At 38.4% G+C, this 22024-nt stretch overlaps 1 protein-coding gene across 11 annotated transcripts in view; it reads left to right on the forward strand.

Annotated features, from left to right (window-relative positions):
* Window positions 1–22024, forward strand: part of LUZP1 (leucine zipper protein 1) — a 187146-nt gene that overhangs the window by 118848 nt on the left and 46274 nt on the right. For 4 of the 11 annotated variants that reach the window (XM_081307306.1, XM_081307317.1, XM_081307310.1 and 1 more), the window contains exon 2: window positions 2552–2652. The exons of 6 other annotated variants lie outside the window; for them this stretch is intronic. The gene's annotated coding sequence lies outside the window, so the exon portion shown is untranslated. Of the gene's footprint in view, window positions 1–2551; window positions 2653–7023; window positions 7113–22024 lie in introns of all 11 variants that reach the window. One more of the 11 variants, XM_081307312.1, reaches the window with a different exon arrangement.

Consider the following 22024-nt stretch of genomic DNA (forward strand, 5'->3'; position numbering starts at 1 on the left):
CAGATATAACTTTAAGCCCTTTGAAAAGGTCATTAATTTTTAAGAGGAAAGGAGTCCAGAGACCCAGAAATTTGAGAACCCCTCTTCTAAATTCACAATTTTTATTATTTTGTCTCATTTGCATTATTCATGTCTAATTTTTTTTTTTTTTGTCTGAAGCTTTTCCCCCCTTTGGCTGAAACATTTGAAAGTACGTTGTGTATATTGTGACCTAAATACTGTCATTCATAAATACTTCAGCATTCAGCAATCATATATTGTCTGATATTAGTTCATATTTAAATTACTCAGTTGTTCCATAAATGTTCTTCATAGTCTCCATTCCCTTTAGAATCCATTTTAATGGTCTCTTGTACATTTGATTGTCATGTCTCTTTTAATCTAGAGTAGGAGTCAGTAATTTTTTTTCTGTAATGAGCCAGAGAGTAAATATTTGCGGCATTGTGGGCCATACTGTCACTTATGAGGGAAAGATAGCCATAGACAGTACATAAATGAATGGGTATGGCTGTATTCTAATAAAGCTTAAGTTTTCAGACTGTTGATCTACAATAGCCCTCTCAAACACTTTTTTTTAATGTGTATATGTGTCTTAATAACATTTCCTCTCTGAAGAGTTCAAGCAGTTATAATGTCCCAGAAATTGATTATTTTCTCATGCTTAAATTTAGGATAAACTTGTTTTTTTAAGAGCCTCATGCATTTTAGGCAGGCATTTTACCACTGAGCTACACCTGCAACCTTATGATAAACATTTTAAGTAAGATAGTACTTAGATGATGTTTGCATTTTCTTTGTTTTTTTTTTTTTTTTAGAGAGAGAGAGAGAGAATTTTTTAATATTTTATTTTTTAGTTCTCGGCGGACACAACATCTTTGTTGGTATGTGGTGCTGAGGATCGAACCTGGGCCGCACGCATGCCAGGCGAGCGCGCTACCGATTGAGCCACATCCCCAGCCCCACATTTTCTTTGTTATATTGGAAGGATAAGCTTTTTCCATTATTACTATCGAGGATAAGTTTGATCTTTTCATTTTAAAGGTACCTACTCCCCTTTATATAAGTTATCTGTGGGATGCCTTTGAGGCAATGTGAATTTCCTGTTCTCTAACCAAATGGTTTTAGCATCACTGTTAATCTTTGCCTGAATCAATTATGTTGATAGTTGTGATGAGATTTCTTAATAATGTGCTTAAGTAACAATAGCAATAATAAATTGTATTTTCAATATCCTCATGAGCTTAGAAAAGCCCTCTTCAGATATATTATATGCTCTAATTCTGTGGGTTAGTTTCCCATTGTAGACTTTGTCTGGATGAGGCTGAAAGATTGGGTCTGTTTGTGTTGTGCTGAACAGATGCTGGGTTCCATAATATGTTGTCTTTCTTTTCTGAGCTCAAGGCTGTTTTTAAAAAGGGGGAACCTGGCCTATCCTGGATTGGAAGTTCTTTTGTCCTTAGGTAATTTTACTTGTTCCTTACCACTTTGTCAATATATCTTGTATTAATTATTCAATTTCTGGGTCCTATAGTATTCTATGCATCACTTTTGGTCTAATTATATGTTAAAGCTCATAGTAAAAGCCAACCAAGAAGTTACAGCTAGAAAAATATACTTAATAACATCTTAAGAGAAACATTTTCTTCTACCAACTTCTAATGAAAATTTTCAAACATATGAAAAAGTTGATAGACTAGTTTAATATATCTTTCACCTGGATTCAACAATTGTTAACTGTTTGCCTTATACTTATGTAGCTATTAATGTCTGTATTTTTTGGGTAGCTCAGTGATAAGGGTACTTGCTTAGCATTTGTGAAGTCCTGCCAAAGAAAGGAAAAAAACCTTTTTTTTTTTTTCCTCCTGAACTATTTGATAAGCTGCAGATGTGTGACACTCTAGAATAAGGACTGTCTACTACATAACTACTTTATCATTATCATACCTTATCAGTCCATAATTAAATGTCTCTAGATTTCTCTGGAGTATCTTTAATGGTTTTCATTTTTTGAGAGATTTCTCTGAGAACACAGCAATGGATGAGAGATTGATGTAATTGGACAATTAAGTTCCCTGTGTGGTCTCTTGACATAAACCATAACTAACTACCTTTATATGGTGCCCTGCAGATAGCTGTAATTAATAGTCTTTCATTGGTGGGTAAAATAAGGTCACCAGACTGGGAGTGAAGGGAAGTCAGGGCTATGATCAAGTATTGAACCTTTTAGAATATCAGTGATAAGGGCTGGGGGTATAGCTCAGTGAAAGAGCACTTGTCTATCATGCATAGGGCCTGGGTTCCATCCCTAGCCCAGGAAGAAGAAAAACAAAATCGGTCAATGATGAGCAAAATAAGTTGGAAAAAGTAAGAAATTAGGGTGACATCTAGCTCAATGCCTGGCTCATGGTATGTTCTTTTTTTTTTTTAAGAGAGTGATGGAGAGAGAGAGGATTTTTTTTTTTTTAAAAGAGAGAGTGAGAGAGAGGGGGACAGAGAGAGAGAGAGAGAATTTTTTTAAATATTTATTTATTTTTTTCTTAGTTCTCGGCAGACACAACATCGTTGTTGTATGTGGTGCTGAGGATCGAACCTGGGCCGCACGCATACCAGATGAGCGCGCTACCGCTTGAGCCACATCCCCAGCCCCTCATGGTATGTTCTTAATGCATATTTGTTGACTTAAAGGTGTAACTGGAGGCATATTTTGGAAAAGGAAAGATTATTTCTGTCCTCGTTAGTTGAAAATTTATTTGGTGATTCCAGTGTATTTGGTCTGTTAGGTGCTGTAGGTATGTAAAAAAAAAAAAGAAAGAAAGAGAAAACAATGTTCATGCTCTTAGATTACAGTATTAGCTAAGAAGAAACAAACTTTTTTGATGTTTATATATTGTCTTTTGCATGCCAGGTGTAGTCTAGGTACTGGAATACAGTGGTAAACAACACTGAAAAAATCCATGCCTTGTGGAGTTTATGTATTAGTTGCGAGAGATAAACAGTAAACATCAACAAAATGATTTCTGCTAGAGGTGTTCATAAAATTAAAGTTTAATGCAGTTAGTAATGGAGAGGAGTGCAGCTTTAGCCAATTATTATCAGATAAGGCATTCTGAGGAATGTGACTTGAATTACAAAGGGGTAATGGGAATTACAGCATGGGAAGATTTGGGGAGAGGTAGAGGAGGCAACAAGTAGAAAGATCATAAGGTTGAGCTAGACTGTGAGGACCCAGGAGACTATAGTATGTGTGGAGCAGAGTGAGAGGCGTCAAAGTGGTAAAAAAATATGATAGGAGATGAAATAAGAGTGAAAGGTGATAACCAGATTTAGTAGGGTTCTTATTTTAAGTCATGGAAAGCCACTGAGGAGTATAAATTTTAAGAAACTATTGATTTGGTGGACCCAGAAGATATCCCTCCCACCCTCACTTTTTTTCCCCCTTTTTATCTTTTGCATTACTGGGTATAGAACCCAGGGGTGCTCTCCAACTGAGCCATATCTCCAATCTTTAAAACATTTTTTTTTTTTTTTTTAGAGCTGGAGCTACATAGCTCAGTGGTAGAGCTTGCCTAGCACATGTGAGGCATTGGGTTTGATCCTTAGCACCACATACAAATAAATAAAATAAAGGTATTGTGTCCATCTACAACTTAAAATATTATTATTATTATTTTTGAAATTTAGAGACAGGGTCTCCCTAAGTTCCTAAGTTGCTCAGGCTGGCCTTGAACTTATGATCCTCTTGCGTCAGCCTCCTCAATACTGGAATTACAGGTGTGTGCCATCACACCTTGATCCCTATTTCACCTTTTTTCTTCAACACATCTTATATTGAATAACCATTATATTCACAATAGTATACTGGTGAGAATACAAAGAAATGACAGTTCTTGCACCTTCAAGGAGTTTTGTGATGTAGTTGGAGTAACATGGCATAAACACATATGAATAAATGTCTTGTGAGTATAATGTATAGAAAAGGGGTTTATCTATAATTGTATATACTTATCTGCTAAATGAGAGTGGGTGCTCAACAAGGGAAATGTTAAGAAGCAGTGAGAATGGAAGGGTTCCACTGAAGAGAAGATAGCATTGAATTGTATTTTGGGTAGATTTGACAAGGTGGAGAAGGGCATTCTAGGCAGGGGAAATATCTGGACAGAGGTAGAACATGAAGGAGTTGTCCTCAGGAAATAATGAGTAGATCAGTCTATCCAAGGTAGGAAAAAGATAATGGCCAGGGGGCTGAGGTTGTGGCTCAGTGGTAGAATGCTTGCCTAGCTTGTGTGAGAGGCACTGGGTTCGATTCTCAGCACACATATAAATTAATAAAAAAAAAAAGGTCCGTCACAACAACTAAGATATTATATATATCAAAAAAATAAATAAATTAAAAGATAATGGCCAGCATGTCAGGAATTGAGGGACAGACTAAAAAATCAGAGTTTAATCTGTAGTTGTAAGCACTCCTTGTTGTACATCTTGTTAGTCACTTGTATTCTAAATTTGTTTTCTCATCTAATATTACTGCCTACTGTGTACACTTGAATTCTTTGAAACAGCCTGGTCCCTTGCAGATACAAAATCAAATTGTGATTTTGGCATATGGTTTGTTTGTTTATTTATTTTAAAATATTTTTAGTTGTCAATGGGTCTTTATTTAATTTATTTATATGTGGTGCTGAGGATCGAACCCAGTGCCTCACACATGCTAGGCAAACACTCTCCCACTGAGCCCCAGCCCCAGCCCCAAGTTAGTTTTATTGATTTTATTTTTTTAGATACACACAGCAGAATGCATTACAATTCTTATACATATAGAGTACAATTTTTCATATCTTTGAGTATGTTCACGTCAATTCATGCCTTTATACATGTACTTTTTTTGGCATTATAATTCTTATTACACATATATGCCACAATTTTTTATATCTCTTGTGTGTGTGTGTGTATATATATATATATATATAAATAAATGTAACAAATGAAGTCAGGAGGACCTTTTAAGTGATTTTTATTTCAGTAGGCAAGTTTGATGGGATGGCGTTTGAATAACTAGTAGGAGCAGAGTAGTTGGAGGATTTTATTGGTGAAAGATGAATTGGGGGATATATTGAATTATAAGAAGGCTATGTTAGCTGAGTACCTTAGCGCATGCCTGTAACTCCAGTGGCTCAGGAGGCTGAGACAGGAGATTCCCAAGTTCCAAGCTAGTCTCAGCAACTGAGACCCTGTCTCTAAATAAAATGCAAAAAAAGGCTGAGGATGTGGCCCAGTGGTCGAGTACCCCTGAGTTCAATCCCCAGTATCAGAAAAGGAAAAAAAAAAAAAAGAAGGCTAGGTTAATGTCAAAATGTGTTGTAAGATTCTGAAGCTCATTGACATTTATAATCTGGGTTTGATAGGGCAATGATTGTTCCAGGTTGGGACTAAAAATAAGAGAATGGGGGGCCTAAGATAAACATTTTTAAAATCTTGATCATTATTTAGAATATAACCACATACCATAGACATAATCCTAGTGCTCCTGAACACTTTCTCTTTTACTTACCCCAATCCCACTGATTTTAAAAGATTTTGTTTCATACCAATTTCAGCAATGTTCAATGATAAATGTACTTTGTCATTTTTTTTTTTAAAGAGAGAGTGGGGGACAGAGAGAGAGAGAGAGAATTTTTAATATTTATTTATTTTTTCTTAGTTCTCGGCGGACACAACATCTTTGTATGTGGTGCTGAGGATCGAACCCGGGCCGCACGCACGCCAGGCGAGCGCGCCACCGCTTGAGCCACATCCCCAGCCCGTACTTTGTCATTAATTAGAACTGATGCCTACCTTTTATTTAAAATTGTAAAGAGTTTTTTTTCTGTATTCTGCTTATTTATTTTTTAGCTTATGGAGGACCAAGCCCAACATATATTTTTATGCTAATAATGTTTTTTGGCTTCTCCTTAGGACAAGAGCTTTTTAGCTGGAAGAAACCATTAAGAGCTGGGTATGGTGGTGCACATCTGTAATCCCAGTGATTTAGGAGGTTGAGGCAGAAGAATTCCAAGTTTGAACCCAGCCTCAGCAGCTCAGCAAGTCCCCATCTCAAAATAAATAAATAAAAAGCCTGGGGGATGTAGCTCAGTGGTAAAGTGCCCCTATGTTCAATCCCCAGTACACACACACACACACGCACACACATGCACACGCACACGCACAGAAAAAAGAAATCATCTGAAATATTTCTTAGCACTTTTTTTCCCCAAATTTGATTAAAAAAAATTTTTTTTGTAGTTGTATATGGACAGCATGCTTTATTTTCTTTATTTTTATGTGGTGCTAAGGTTTGAACCCAGTGCCTCACATGTGCTAGGCAACCGCTCTGCCACTGAGCTACAGCCCCAGCTCTGATTTTTTTTTTATTAATTTGAAGTAAATTTATTGATGTGGACATGGAAATTTTTGTTATTAAAGTGCTCATTTGATATATAGGTGAATTTAAACGTGTCCTTGGTATTCCTTGGTTTTATACGTCTGACAACTAATGTTCCAAATGGATAAGTGCAATAGCATGAAAGGAATTATTATCTGGATACAGAGGAGCCCAGTCCATCACTTTTCCCCACAATATGGGGTGAGGCCATTGTTGTAATCCTTCTTAAAACAAAACAGTATATTATGGATATATATATATATATATATATATATATATATATATATATATATACATACACACACACACCAATTCTCTGCAGTGGAGACAGAGCACTCACACATAAAAAGATTAATAATGGATAAGCTACATTTTTTTTTTTTAAAGATATACTACCTGGAGTTTAAGATGTTTACCTCAATATTTAAGATACAGTGGAGCTTTTAATAATGCCGGTCTTATGGGTAAGGAAACATTATCAGACTTTTATTCTTTCATCAAGGTTCAGTTCACAATAATAATAACAGTTATTATTTTTGTACTGGGGATTGAATCCAGGGGTGCCTTACCACTGAGCTATCTCTCTATTCCTTTTAATTTTTTAGTGAGACAGGGTCTCCCTGAGTTGCCTAAGCTGGTCTGGAATTTGCAGTCCTCTTGCCTCAGCCTCTCCAGTAGCTGGGATTACAGTCAGGTACTGCCTAGTAATTGTTTTTGTATAACACTTTACAGTTGTGTTTTTACAGGTGTTATCACATTTGAGCTTTAAGGTACCGTTGTTACATGGGGAAGCAAGTACATTTATCCCTATTTTAAGCTGAAATTAAAAGTTAATAATTCAAACTCAGATTTTACCTCACATCTACCTCTTTTTTAAAAAATGTCTTTATTTTGTTTTTATGTGGTGCTGAGAATCGAACCCAGTGCCTCACTTATGCTAGGTGAGCACGCTACCACTTGAGCCACATCCCCAGCCTACATCTACCTCTTAGTGTGCTAAACTATACTACCTTTTATAACTTCAGTTTCTTTATATCCAAATTTCCATAGTAATGAATTATGTTATGCCGAGTTTCATTTTAGAATAAACCCAGTGTCTTTAACTAAAAATGCCATGTTTTCTGTTACTATTTACCATTCAGAAGTCATTGAATGAACTTATTATTTTTTTAAATAAAATTGGAACTGAAGAATTTAATCCTAAAAAGATCCTTGAATTAGAGTAAAATTATCCTGTTTAACTCATGGATTCAACAAACACTTATTAAATATCTTCTTTGTGCCAAGTTTAGTGCAGAGGGTGGAAGGTGGGGGAAACTTCCAAATCGAAGTATTAAAATGAAAAAGCGGGCTGGGGATGTGGCTCAAGCGGTAGCGCACTCGCCTCGCATGCATGCGGCCCGGGTTTGATCCTCAGCACCACATACCAACAAAGATGTTGTGTCCGCCGAAAACTAAAAAATAAATATTAAAAATTCTCTCTCTCTCTCCCCTCTCTCACTCTCTCTTTAAAAAAAAAAAAAAAATGAAAAAGCAAGAATTTAAAGTCATGTAGATCTGAATTCAAATCCCAGCCCTGTTACTTAGTGGGAATCTCTTAGAGCTTCAATTTCCTGATCTTCAAAAGGTAGATAATAATACCTGTCTCTTAGAATTGTTTTGAGGAATAGGATGATATATATCTATAGCACATGCTATATAAGACATTACTTTTCATAGATGAATGAATATTCAAATATGAGAGTTAGCTGAGTTTTGACAGGAAGTGTTTGACTGACAATAGTCTAAAGTGATTTTGGCTGTGAGTATGTTGTGTTCTGCTGCTGTTGAAACTTACAGCTCTTACACTGGTGTTTCTCAATGATGCATTTGACTTCTCACATAGGAGAAGCTGAGTTATTCCTTTGGAGTATAAGTCTTTTGGAAACCTCTGAAGGCTAAACCATTAAACTAACTTTGCTGCAATTCAGTTGGGGGAAAATTGCACATTACCATAGAGTAGTGAAAATCAGGTGTCAGGGTACCTCTTTTTGGCTGGTACCTATATTCAGTTTCTTGAATGATGTAGCCGTCAAAAGCAAAATTAATGGCCACGCATGGTGAAAAGTACTGCTGACCTTGAGTGAGACCAGTAAACTAAACAGGATGAAAGACTGAGAACTTTTCGTTTTCTGAAATGGTGCTATATTCATTTATAAATATTTTTATAGGAATACAGTAATAGTGGTGGGGAGGGATCTTTTATGGTAGAGTTGTATTCCAGTTAGGGAGGTAAATAAATGTAAGATAATGAATTTCAAGAAACGCTAAGAACCATGTAGAGGAATAGAACAAGAGAACTGATGTCAAGTTAGAGAAGGGATGCTTATTTTTAAATAGAGTCTTATTTTAGATAGAACAATATAGAATACTTTTCTGAGATAACAAACAAACAGGACCCAGAATGAAGCCAGTGAGTGACCTCAAAGAAAAGATGCTAAAACAGGCAGTGTGTTTAGTCACTATTTGGAAAGGTCTTTGTATGAGGAGTAGATAGCTGACTTCTGAAGTTGCTTTAGGAGGAAGAAGGGGAGGATGACTATCTTGTTAAGTGATTGAAATCAGCCCATATTTATTCTAAAAACTGATTACTAAAGGGAAGGGAGTAGGTCTGGTACTGTTGAAAATCAACCTACATGCCATTTTCGGAACACAAACATTATATTATAGGCTATATTACTCCAGAAAATGTGTATTTTGGTGTCCAGGAAGCATAATGATTTTTATCCCCTATAGTTTTTTAAAAAGTGTAGGGGTTTATTTTTTTGAACCCAGGGGCACTTAACCACCAAGCCACACTCCCAGCCTATCTATCTATCTATCTATCGATCTATCTATCTATCTATCTATATGTGGTGCAGAGAATAAAACTCGGTGCCTCACACATCTTAGGCAAGTGCTTTACCACTGAGCCACAACACCCTTTTTAATATATTTGTTTTTAGAGACAGGGTCCCACTGGGCTGCTTAGGGCCTCTCTAAGTTGCTGAGGCCGGCTTTGAACTTGCGGTCCTCCTACCTCAGGCTCCTGAGCTACTGGGATTACAGGCAAGTGTCACCATTGCCTGGCAAGTGTAGTCTTTTGTCTGCATCAGAATGCATGTGCAAATCTATTTGCTCCACCACAATAAATATCTTTTTAAGAATATTTGAGGATTGTATCTGTGAGTTTGCAATTTTAACAAGTACTCAGGTAGTTCTGTATGAAACACTGTATAATGCCGCAGTCTGGCTGGGCACAATTCAGGAGCCACTTGTCAAAAGAAACAAACTTTATTTTTAGAACCACACAGGCCAAACAAAACAGCTCCTCAGGAAAAACCCTCAGAGCCCAACTGCCACCACCGGCTTCCCACAAGCCTCTCCCTCAACCACCAGCCTCTCCACCTCCCACAATCCTCCTGCTCTTGAGGCCGATTGGCTGGGTCGAGTGGGCAGAGCCAAAAGAGTCCCCCAATGAGCAGCTCCGTGGTCTGAAAGGGCAGGGAAACAGCCCAATGAGCATCACCGCAGAGGAGCCAATCAGCTAGATGTTGCTGGGGCCGCTGTGAGCCAGTCATCAGCTGGCAGTCTGAAAGGGCGGGGAAACAGCTCAATGAGCATCTCCAATAAGCATCACCACAGAGGAGCCAATCAGCTAGATGTTGCTGGGGCCGCTGTGAGCCAATCATCAGCCGGCAGCTGGAAGTTTGCTGGCAGCTGGAAGTTTGCTGGGGCCCCTTCGGCTGTGGTTCTCAACATCTCCCCCTCTCTGTTTAAACAACAAGCATGTGGCTTAGGGACCGTGCCTGCCTTAGGTTGTCCAATAGTACATATGGTCTTTACCCGTTATTAGATGAGCTGACCTCAAGGCGTCAGCCTCCTGTCTTAGGTTGGTACCATTGCAATTGGATCTTACCCGTCACTGACTACCGGTCCAGTATATAGCCACACCTGTGGAGAGGTCTTTGTACCAGCGGGGGGTGAGGTTCTTTGCCTCACCTCTGTTGGCCCCCAAATTTTAGCTGAACGATCATGACAAGCAGAAGGGAGGAAGATACACCAAGCCAATTGATGGCTCCTTTTGGAAAAATTGTATCACCGATGACATCATCAGCAAAAATATCCCAACACTACCACAAGTCACTGCACCAACAGATAGTTCACAATGCATACAGGTGAGTTCACAATGCATACAAGTGATACATAGTCCAGGCAAGTTCTGCAAGCAGTTTAGTGATGGCTATTAGTTCTAAAAATAAAGTTCATTTCTTTTGACAAGTGGCTCCTGAATTGTGCCCAGCCAGACTGCGGCATTTGGTGGCCCGTACAGGGAACGAACCCGCGACCTTGGCATTATCAGCACCAACGATTCGCTTGGTCATAAGCCAGTTGTTTTATTAATGGCATTGCTTGTTCTGTATTCCCCAAAACTCTGGTAGCTGTTTGAATAAGCCTATCTACAAATTCAGCATAAGGTTCATTAGCTCCTTGTATTACCTTAGATAATTGACCTTGTAAACCTCCATGTCCTTGTAAAGTCTTCCATGCCCTAACTGCCTCTACAGCAATTTGTGCGTATACGCCAGGATCATATGCAATTTGTTGTTGCTGATCCTCATAAGGTCCCTTTCCTAACAACATATCTAGATTTCTCTGAGGATAACCAGCTGCTGCATTTCGCCTAGCCGTCTCCTTGCAAAATTCCTCATTGGCAACCTTCCATAACAGGTATTGTCCTCCATTTAGCACAGCTTTACACATATTAGCCCAATCTGCTGGTGTCATGTTCAAGTTGTTAATGGATTCGACCAAGCTTACAGTGAAGGGTGCTTGAGGACCATAGGTTGTTACAGCCTCTTTTAGCTGCTTCACTGTTTTGAAATTTAAAGCATGGTGAATTCGCTGTCCTCCTACCTCAAATACAGGGCATGTTAATACTTGAGATCTTGTCTCAGGACCCCAACTATCAACTGCGGGGGTTGGGGGCCTCCCAGCATATGGAGGTGGCCTTGTTAGTTGGACATTTACGTCCTCTGGTGATAGAAAGTTGTTAGTAGCAGTCTCCTTTTGTAACTTTTCCCCTGATGGCTTTTTCTGCTCTAAACTTCCTTCCTCTGTCTGACTAGCTCGAAAGACCTTCTCTTTTATTTGAATCTTTTCCTCTTTCTGACTAACTTGAGAGACCTTCTCTTTTACTTGAATCAATATGTCTTCTCCTTCCTCTACCTTTGTCTGAACTGAAGGCTTTGGACTAAGCAAACAAGTTACCAATGTCCACAATGGCAATGTGCCAACTGGCAGAGTCTCTGGGCTTTTCTTTTCTACTCTTTTTAAATCTTCACCATGATGGTTCCATTGTGATATATTTAACAACTCCTCCTTAAAAAGCCATGGGCTACATTTTTGTATTGTATCAACGTATGCCCTGACTGCTCTTGATTTTACTGGGATGCCTCCTTCCTCTAACAATTTACTTAACACTCTTTCGGTTTGTTTTTTACTAATTTCTGATCCCATATTGCTACTATAATACAACCCAACAAGATGACGCCAAACAAAACTGAAACAGAGTGAAACAAAATTGGAACAACACAAAATCATTATAATAGCCTCCTGAAATGTCCATCTGTCCTTTCTCCCTATCTGTTCCTCAGATGTGAGCGGTTTTTCTTCCACCTTACACATCTCCAGGGACAGGCAACTTAAAACAAAAGTGAAGGAAAACAAAAGATAATCTTAAAATGGCTACCCATCCTCTCGCCCTGCCCTCAGGGGCAAGCAGTTTACCTTATCACTTACCCTCAGTCGTTCCCGTGCGGCCCACCAAATGCCGCAGTCTGGCTGGGCACAATTCAGGAGCCACTTGTCAAAAGAAACGAACTTTATTTTTAGAACCACACAGGCCAAACAAAACAGCTCCTCAGGAAAAACCCTCAGAGCCCAACTGCCACCACCGGCTTCCCACAAGCCTCTCCCTCAACCACCAGCCTCTCTACCTCCCACAATCTTCCTGCTCTTGAGGCCGATTGGCTGGGTCGAGTGGGCAGAGCCAAAAAAGTCCCCCAATGAGCAGCTCCGTGGTCTGAAAGGGCAGGGAAACAGCCCAATGAGCATCACCGCAGAGGAGCCAATCAGCTAGATGTTGCTGGGGCCGCTGTGAGCCAATCATCAGCTGGCAGCTGGAAGTTTGCTGGGGCCCCTTCGGCTGTGGCTCTCAACAGTATCCTCTATCTTAAGATGATGAGCAGCAGAAACCAAAACCTTTATCCTGTTTCTTTATATTACATTTTTCACCATCAGCCACATTCCTGGGAAGGAGCAGCTTTTGAATGAGAAGGCTATAGATTAATGTGCTATAGTAAAGAGCTTATCCACCTTTAACACTTTTTTTTGTTGTTGTTTTCTGTTGAGCATTCTAGTTATTTATCTGTGATTGAGAGTTTACATTTTTTCATAGATCATTAAATCTCTAACATGCAAATACCTTAATGAAAGAGAAACATAGACAATGAGGATTCAGAGAAAGTATATAATATATTTAGTAGTAGGCACAATGAATATTCAATTTGATTTTAAGGGAGGAGATTGAAACAGTGGGACATTTAAACCATCTGTAGGTGATCAAAGGGGATCCTTAAAAAGCATCATAGACAACATTCTAGTATAACTGTTAAAGAAGAAAGGTGTGCACTGTTTACTGCCTTGTATGTGTGCGCATATGTGTAAGTGCACACCTATGTGTAATGCTGGAGATTTAACCCAGAGGTACTTCATCACTGAGCTACATCCCTAGCCCTTTTTAAAATTTTGATTTTGAAATAGGGTCCTGCTAAATTGCCCAGGCTGACTTCCATCTTGCGATCCTCTTGCTTCAACCTCCTGAGTCTCTGGGATTATAGGCTTATACCTGGCTGAGTCAGTGGAATTACAGGCATGTACCTGTGCCTAGCTGTTTCCTACATTTTTAAGTTTAGTGGTATCACTGTTATTGTCAGGTTGTGGGAAAACTACCAGCTAGGAATTCTTTCTCTTTAGGACCCTAGGATCCTGTCTTTAAGCCTGTGACTCAAGACTTTTATAACTTGCCTTTTTGGATAATGCCAGGTGTACTGTTGACGTTGGACCTTTTAGAAGTTGAAAGGACTTTAGAGTAAATAAAAGTATATAAACTTTCTACCATCAATACTTTCTACCATCAAAGAAACCAAGATTCAGAAAAATGAAATTATTTTCTCCAAGGCTTAATGTGAAATCAGATGATATGATTTCCTTTAATGGAGTCATCTTTTTTTGTCATCTTTTAAAAATGTGTTCCTTTCTCTGAAAGAATGTTATCCTTCTGTTTAAGGATATTCATATCTTTCCATCCTAGTAGTTGGTTTTTATTTTATCTGTTTAGTGATTGGAAGAACCCATTAAGGTGTGAGTGGTAATTTATGATTTTTAGTTTTTTAAAAAAAGTGATATTTAAGAGAAAATTCATGAAATTAAGACATATGGGGGAGTACTAACTGCTCCTGAGTCATACCACAAAGTATTAGAAAAGAAGAGTTCACGAAGAGTTTCTTTAAATTTTTTTTTTTAGTTGTAGTTAGACATAATACCTTTATTTATTTTATGTGGTGCTGAGGATCGAACCCACACGTGCTAGGCGAGTGCCCTGCTGCTTAGCCACAACACCAGTCCAAGAGTTGTTTTGTTTTGTTTGTTTGTTTGTTTGATACTATATACTATATTCACTTTCTTTTGCTTGGTATTATTAACTGTACTTACTTTCTTTTGTCCTTTCTTTCTTAGCCACTTGACTCCTGTAAACTTGATCTTGTGAAGAGGTGTGGTATGGTAGAAGATGCCCGAGTTGGGAGTCTAGGTCTAATTTGGCTTCAAGTCTCCATATCTTCTCTTTGGCACTTATTTACCGCATCTTTAAAATGAAAGACCAGCTGGGTGCAGTTCTGCACACCTGTAATCCTAGTCACTTGGGAGGCTGAGGCAGAAGGATCATAAATTCAAGGTCAGCCTGAGCAATTTAGCAAGACCCTTTCTCAGAATAAAAAAGGTTTGGGGATGTGGCTTAGTGGTTAAGTGCCCCTGGGTTCAATCCTGGGAGCCAAAATAAGTAAGTAAATATAAATGAATGAATGAATGAAATCAGAAGGCTGGACTGGATGATTGCTCTCCAAAGATCTTTCCAACTCTGATATTCTGTGATTTCATGAATTCTAGGAAGGTTCTGACCCTTTGAAGGGTTGCAGTAGCATGCAGTTTTTGTTCTGTTGTGTAGTTAGATTCTGCACTGGAACTCATCACTGTACTTCTTGGGTGGTCTCATGTTTAAGTTTTTGTTTTTCTTTTTTTCCCCAGGAGAAATGTTTCTGAGAGCATAGACTTTATAGATAAATCAGTTTTTGTTTAGTTGTTTAAAAAGAGATGGTGAAATGTTTAAAAATAAGAGTGAGAGAAGATTACTTGAAACTTGGATCTGTAGGAAGTGAGACGATTACTTGAAACTTGGATCTGTAGGAAATAATTACTGTCCATCCCAAGTGACTATTCTAGATAAGAAATATCTTGTTGGGGGCTGTAGCTGTAGCTCAGCAGCAGAGTGCTTGCCTAGCACGAGTGAAGTACTGGGTTCGATCCTCAGCACCACATAAAAATAAATAAAATAAAGGCATTCTGTCCATCTACATCCACAAAAAAAGAAAAAATTTAAGAAAAAGAAATATCTTGTTGGGTCTGTATAGGGTGGTAACAACATTGTGGCATTTTTCTGATATTATTGCAAAGAACAAATGAGTTCAAAGTCCATAGTTAATTTTTGCTTTGGTAAGAGGAGTACTGGCTCACTTATAGGCTTGAGAGCTGGGAGAGCTATGGAGAACAGTTTTTAGCATCCTTAGAACTCTCACTTCTTAGTGGTATGATCTGAGTCCCTCTATCAGCTCTACATGACTGGAAAATTGGCAATTCAAGCTTAACTTGTCTTAAATGATGAAAGTTTATTTCCCTTGAAAAAATAATTTCAACCCCAGGATACCCTAATGATTCTTGTAGGGTACGCAGGGCTATTTGGACATGTGTGTCTCCAGAGTAGGCTTAATGGCTGTGTTTTAAGGTGAAGAAACCAGCACAGTCTGGGTTTATACTGGAAGCCATTTGCCCTTATGCTGTATTCTAGGTGGGTGGGGCTCTTTCCATTCCTGCCTGAATGAAAAGCATTTAGCTGACTTCCTGATCATGCCCTATCTTGTCCTTTCTTTGCTGTAGCTCAGCTTTTCTTCCAGTGTGGTTCTATACAAGGCAGAAACCTTGTGTATATATATGAAGCTCGGCATGTGTTTGTTTATCTGAAGGGAAACTTTAAATGCACAAGTTAGGAGTTTAGGTCTCTTGCTCAGTTCTCAGGGCAGATTAGGAGGAATAGTGGGGAATATAGGGAAGGTTGTGGAAACTTGCATGTAATAAGATGCTCTAGGGCTGGGGATTTGGCTCAGTTGGTAGAGTGCTTGCCTTGCATGCACAAGGCCTGGGTTCAATCCCCAGCACTACAAAAAATAAAAAATAAAAATAAAAATAAAGAAAGTTTTTTGGGCTGGGGATGTGGCTCAAGCAGTAACGCGCTCGCCTGGCATGCGCGGGGCGCTGGGTTTGATCCTCAGCACCACATAAAAATAAAGATGTTGTGTCCACCGAAAACTGAAAAATAAATATTAAAAAATTCTCTCTCTCTCTTTAAAAAAATAGTTAATGACTATTTAATAGTTAATAGTAGGGTGGTGAAGAGATAATTAAAAAAAAAATGGGCTGGGGATGTGGCTTAAGAGGTAGCGCGCTCGCCTGGCATGTGTGCAGCCAGGGTTCGATCCTCAGCACCACATACAAAGATGTTGTGTCGGCCGAAAACTAAAAAAATAAATAAATATTAAAATTCTCTCTCTCAAAAAAAAAGATGCTCTAGATGAAGTATTTGAGGAAATAGAACTTTGGATTGCTGACAGGGCATAAATACTTGAGGATTGCTCCTGTTTTGATAAATAGGTTATTTTTAGTTTTCAGAAAACTAAAAAAACATCAGCATATTGGAATCTCTCAGTCATGTTTGTAACTTAAACTAATCTGCTTAGGCTATGCCGGAAAAGTGTCAGATGGCACACTCATTTCCTCCAAACCCTTAGTACTGCTTGGCTTTACTGCAGCAATCCTGTGGCTGGGCTTCAGGGCATTGTTAATGGTAAGTAATGGGTGAAGGGGGTGAGCTACTGCTGGTTGAGATGCTGGCCTAAGGAGAGAGAACTTGAATGCTGGTTCTCTTGGGCTGTAGATGTCTGCTGTAGGTGTAAGGTGGTACTTAAATTCAGAGTATTTGACTTAATGGCACTCCAGGTATGACTGGGTGAAACTGCCTTAGATCCTTATTTGCTATTTTTTCAATTTACTTGACATTCTCTACACATCTCTTCTGGTTTTTGTCCTGGATATTTTGTTTGCTATAGTAGTTTTCTTTTTTTTAAAAAAAATGTTTTTTAAAATATATTTTTAGTTGTAGTTGGACACTGTACCTTTATTTTATTTATTTATATGTGGTGCTGAGGATTGAACCCAGCGCCTCGAACATGCTAGGTGAACACTCTACTGCTGAGCCACAACCCTAGCCCCGCCATAGTAGTTTTTAATGGATTTAAAGTTCTCAGTTATCATTCACACAGCACACCCTTATTGAGTGCCCACTCATATGTGTGCCTGGCTCTATTGCAAGTGTTCAGTGTCCTTTGGTGTTGTTTCTTAGAGATTATAAATTTTATGTTATTTTGTTAGTCATTTAAAGTATTTTAATTTTAAAATTTGTTTTTATGTGGTGCTGAGGATTGAACCCAGGGCCTTGCATGTGCTAGGCAAGCGCTCTACTGCTGAGCCACAACCCCAGCCCTGACTTTAGCTATTGAAGGATTTAGAATGGCCACACTGAATCAGCTGTGCATAACTAACCGCCTAAGTGCTCAGGGGCTATTTGATCAGTAGGGTTTACATCTTCCTGCTAGAGCATGTTTTGCTTTAAGTTGTTTAACTTTTTACACAAAGATGTAAGCCAGCAGTTTATTACTATGGCTGTTTTCAGTGTTGGGAAGTTTTCTTCTTGGGCTGACCTTATTTTTTATGTAAAATATAATTTAAAAATAGTTTACATAAATGATCTTCATGGGGACAAGGAAAATTTAAGAGAGTTTAGTAAAACAATAGCAGCTTGGTGGACTGATTCATCTCATTTGGAGAGGCCAGGGACATGGAAGTATTGATCCTTTCCTACCTCTTCTGGGCACCGAAGAAAGAATACAAGTGAAAGCCCTTCTTCACTTGCTGTAGCTTGCAACAAATTATTTAAACTTTGAGCCTCAGTTTCCTCACATAAAATAGATTTGATAATACCATCTTAGGAGGGTTGTTGTGAGCATTGGGTATGGGTATGAAAATACTTTGAGCTAAGATACTGTGTTAGCATTAGATATTTATGTGATATATTATTATTATGAGATAATATGTAAACATTAGATACTAGGATATTTCTTCCTCCTTCTTTTCCCCTCCACCATTAACTCCTCCTCCTTTATTGTTTGCAGTACTGGGTATTGAACCCAGGAGCAACATTCCCAGCCCTTGTTGTTTTGTTTTTATTTTGAGAAAGGGTCTCACTACCAGGCTGGCCTTGAATTTCTGGACTAAAGTGATTCTCTTGCCTCAGCTTTTTGAGTCACTAGGAGGTTTATTATTCAGGGAATAAGAGGTCTGGACTTCTGAAGTCCCTGTCTGTACATCTTCTAGGGACCCTGAATTTCAAATGATTCTGGACATTCTAGAATCTGGACTACTTTTACTGGGTGTTATTAAGGAAAATAATATTATTTAATGTTATTTGAAAGGATGTACATTTAGAAGATGAATTATTCCTCTATGTTAAGTACAAGCACACATAATTTTCATCAATTTAGCCATTGAACATTTACAGACAGAACCCTAGCCTTTTAGGAGCTCAAGGTTTGGTGCTGGAGTTAAACAGGTAGACAATTATAATACAAAATGATAAGTGCTATGCTAGTAAACCCTAGGGTCTGTTGAAAGGACTTGTTCCTACTTGATTCCTCTCAACTGCCTCTTCAGATGTTGTTTAAAAGCTGTTAGAGATCCCAGTGAAGCCTGGTGAAATGGGGCAATTTGCCCAAGTTCGCACAATAGTTAGTCATTTACAAAGCTGGAGCTATGATCGGAGCTGTACTACCAGTTGGCACTTTCACCCATGTTCTTAGTTTGATCAGCACTAATTTTTGTCTTTTCTCCTCAGCCTGGATCTTTACTTTTTTCAAGTGTTTTCCTGTCTCCTGCTCTGCCCTGTTGTCTTTTAGCTTCTATTCTTATACCCTTCTTCTATAAGAGGAAGAATCTTCCATTCTTATAATAGTAACCTCATAGTTACTTTTGCATTGGAAATAGGAAGAACAGGGAGTCTTAAATTTGAGTTCGTTAAGGTGGAAGAATGGTTTTTAGTATTGACTACACATTAGAATGCTTACAGAACTTTTTACTAAATACTGATATCCAAAATTTTGATTTTTATTCTCATATTTGTTTGCTCATGACTGATATACAGAAATTATTCAATGAATTTTTTTTCCCCCCTGGGACCTGAATCCATTGAGCTACACATTCCCCAGTCCTTTTTTTGGTGTGTGTGTGTGGGGTGCGGGTACTGGGGGTTGAACTCAGGGGTACTGCAGCACTGAGCCACATCCCCAGCTCTATTTTGTATTTTATTTAGAGAGAGGGTCTCACTGAGTTGCTTAGCACTTTTCTTTTGCTGAGGCTGGCTTTGAAATCATGATCCTCAGCCTCCTGAGCTGCTGGGATTACAGGTGTGCGCCACCGTACCAGGCTTCCCAATCCTTTTTATTTTTCATTTTGAGACAGAGTGTCGATAAGTTGCCTAGCTGGACTTGAACTTTGCGATCCTCCTGCCTCAGGCTCCCTAGTCTCTGGGATTACAGGCCAATGTCATTGTACCTAACTAGCTCTCAGTGCGTGCGCGCGCGCACACACACACACACACACACACACACACACACACACAGTTATGTAAAGATTACTCAAAAGATGAAAGATCACTAGAGTAGAGGGAAAGGAAGAGGGAGAGGGAGGAATGGAGAGAAAGGGGAAGCACTGGGGACTGAATTATAGCAAATTATATTCCACGCTTGTATAATTATGTCAAAATGAACTCTAATATTATATGATGGAAATGAACTAATTAAAAAAAAAAAGAGAGAAGAGACAACCCATATGGAGGTATGTAACAGATTAAGACAGAACATTTTCAGACTTCTAGAAAGCTCCCTTGCTACTCTTTCTCATCCATACTGGCTACCCAAGTAGCTATTTTTTTTTAGTTGTAGATAGACACAATACCTTTATTTTATTTATTTATTTTTATGTGGTGCTGAGGATTGAACCCAGTCCCTTACACATGCTAGGCAAATGCTCTGCTGCTGAGCCACAACCCCAGCCCCCACCTACCCTGTTTTTATTAACTAGTTTTGTCTATTCTTGAATTTCGTATAGAGCCAAGACAGTATGTACTGTATGTACTGTCTTGGTTTTGGCTTTTTTTGGTTGTTGCTCAATATCTTATTAGACATTCATATATGTTATGTGTAGCAATATATAATATTACATTGTGTCTGTACCACAGTTACATATTAATTCAGTTGATGGACATTTGGGATCTTATCAGTTTGGGCTGTATGAGAAGATGCTGTGAGCATCTTTTATTGTTGTACATGTCTTGTGAACTTACACACTCATTTCTCTTGAGTATATACTAAGGAATAGGATTGCTGGGTCATGTGTTCAGCTTTGGTAGATATTACCAAACAGTTTGTATTAAATATGAGCATTAGCATGAAACATTTTCTAAATTATAAAGAATCTTAAAAATACTCTAAATTAGGGAGGCTAATAAAAATGAACCTGGGGCTGTGGCCATAGCTCAACTTATAGAATGCACCACCCCCCCAAAAAAAATATTGTACATATTTAGATTTAGTAGTTTTAAAGATTTTACCACGTCATGTGTTCCTTTTTTGTTTGTTTTTTGAAGCATTTTAAAGAAAATCCTAGATATTATGTCATTTTAGTCTACATAGTTCCATGTGCATCATTCATTATGGACATTTCCTCACATAACCATAATGTCATTATTTATAAAATTAACAAATCTTTAACAACACTTAATTCCTAGTTCATAATAATTTTTTCTTGACTGTCTCAAAAATATCCTCATAGTTTGTTAGAATAAGAATCCAACAAAAACCCACTTGGTATAGTACCTTGTTATTTTTCCCCAAGTTTCATCTAGAGCAACTCCTCTTCTGCTGCGCCCTCCTTTATTTTACTTATTTCTATGTGGTGCTGAGGATCGAACCCAGTACCTCACATGTGTGAGGCAAGTGCTTTGCCACTGAGCCTCAGTCCTAGCCCTGCCTCCCTCCTTTTGGATGTCATTGACTTGCTGCAGAAATTGGCTTACTTGTCAGATGGTGATGTTTGAAAGCTCCCCAGGTTTCCCTAATATTTAGCCTGAGATGGGATAAATAGGAATATATATTTCAGGACTTTCTTTTTTTTTTTTTTTTTGAGACAAAGCCTTGTCTTTCTGTGTTGCCAAGGCTAGAGTCCTGATCTCAAGCAGTTGCCTTCTGAATAGCTGAGATTACAGATAACTTGCCACCTTGCCTATCCAGCCCATTGTTAAAAAGAGGGTAAGGCGTAGTATAGGATATAAATATTGTATGTGTAATTAAAGCTATCATGACAGATTAGAGCATGAACATCTTTTATGGTAGAAGTGGGAGGTGGCAGTAGAAATGGTAAGATACTCCAAGAAAGAGTGAGAACTAAGGTACTAGGTTTCCATTTGTCTCTCCATTAATTTCACTTTTAAGAATTAGACTCTGAAGAGAAAAAGCAGATATAATTTCTTTCTTGTAAAGGTTCTTTTCTTGTATAGACCATAATATCTTTTTAATTAGCTGAAACAAAACTGAGCTTTGAAAAATAGGTCATTCACAACAATCTAGATATTTATGACTTATGAGAGGAAACTTTAAGGGATTAAGAAATTAAGTTTGTCTACAGAGTAGGGAGGAAATGTTAAAATACTTATGCACAGGCTGGGGTTGTTGCTCAGTAGAAGAGTGTCTGTCTAGCATGTGTGAGGCACTGGGTTTGATTCTCAGCACCACATACAAATAAATAAAATAAAGGCCCATCAACAACTAAAAAATATTCTAAAAAATACTTATGCAGGCAGGAGATTATCATGTCCTAAGACAGATGAGAATAAAGTAAAATCAATGATAGCTTTCTATAGTAGGAGACCTTAGAGTGATTTCTCCTAGTTTGTGCCAAGCACCTTGTAGCAATTGGCTATTGTACACTCTGTTCTCTTTACCTACTGGGGTCAAATTCTACTTTCTTTTTTTTTGGGGGTGGGTACCGGGGCACTTGACCATTGAGCCACATTCCCACATTCTTATT

The sequence above is a fragment of the Spermophilus citellus genome (assembly GCF_964194105.1).
Source record: "Spermophilus citellus genome assembly, chromosome: 9".
Lineage (NCBI taxonomy): Eukaryota > Metazoa > Chordata > Mammalia > Rodentia > Sciuridae > Spermophilus > Spermophilus citellus.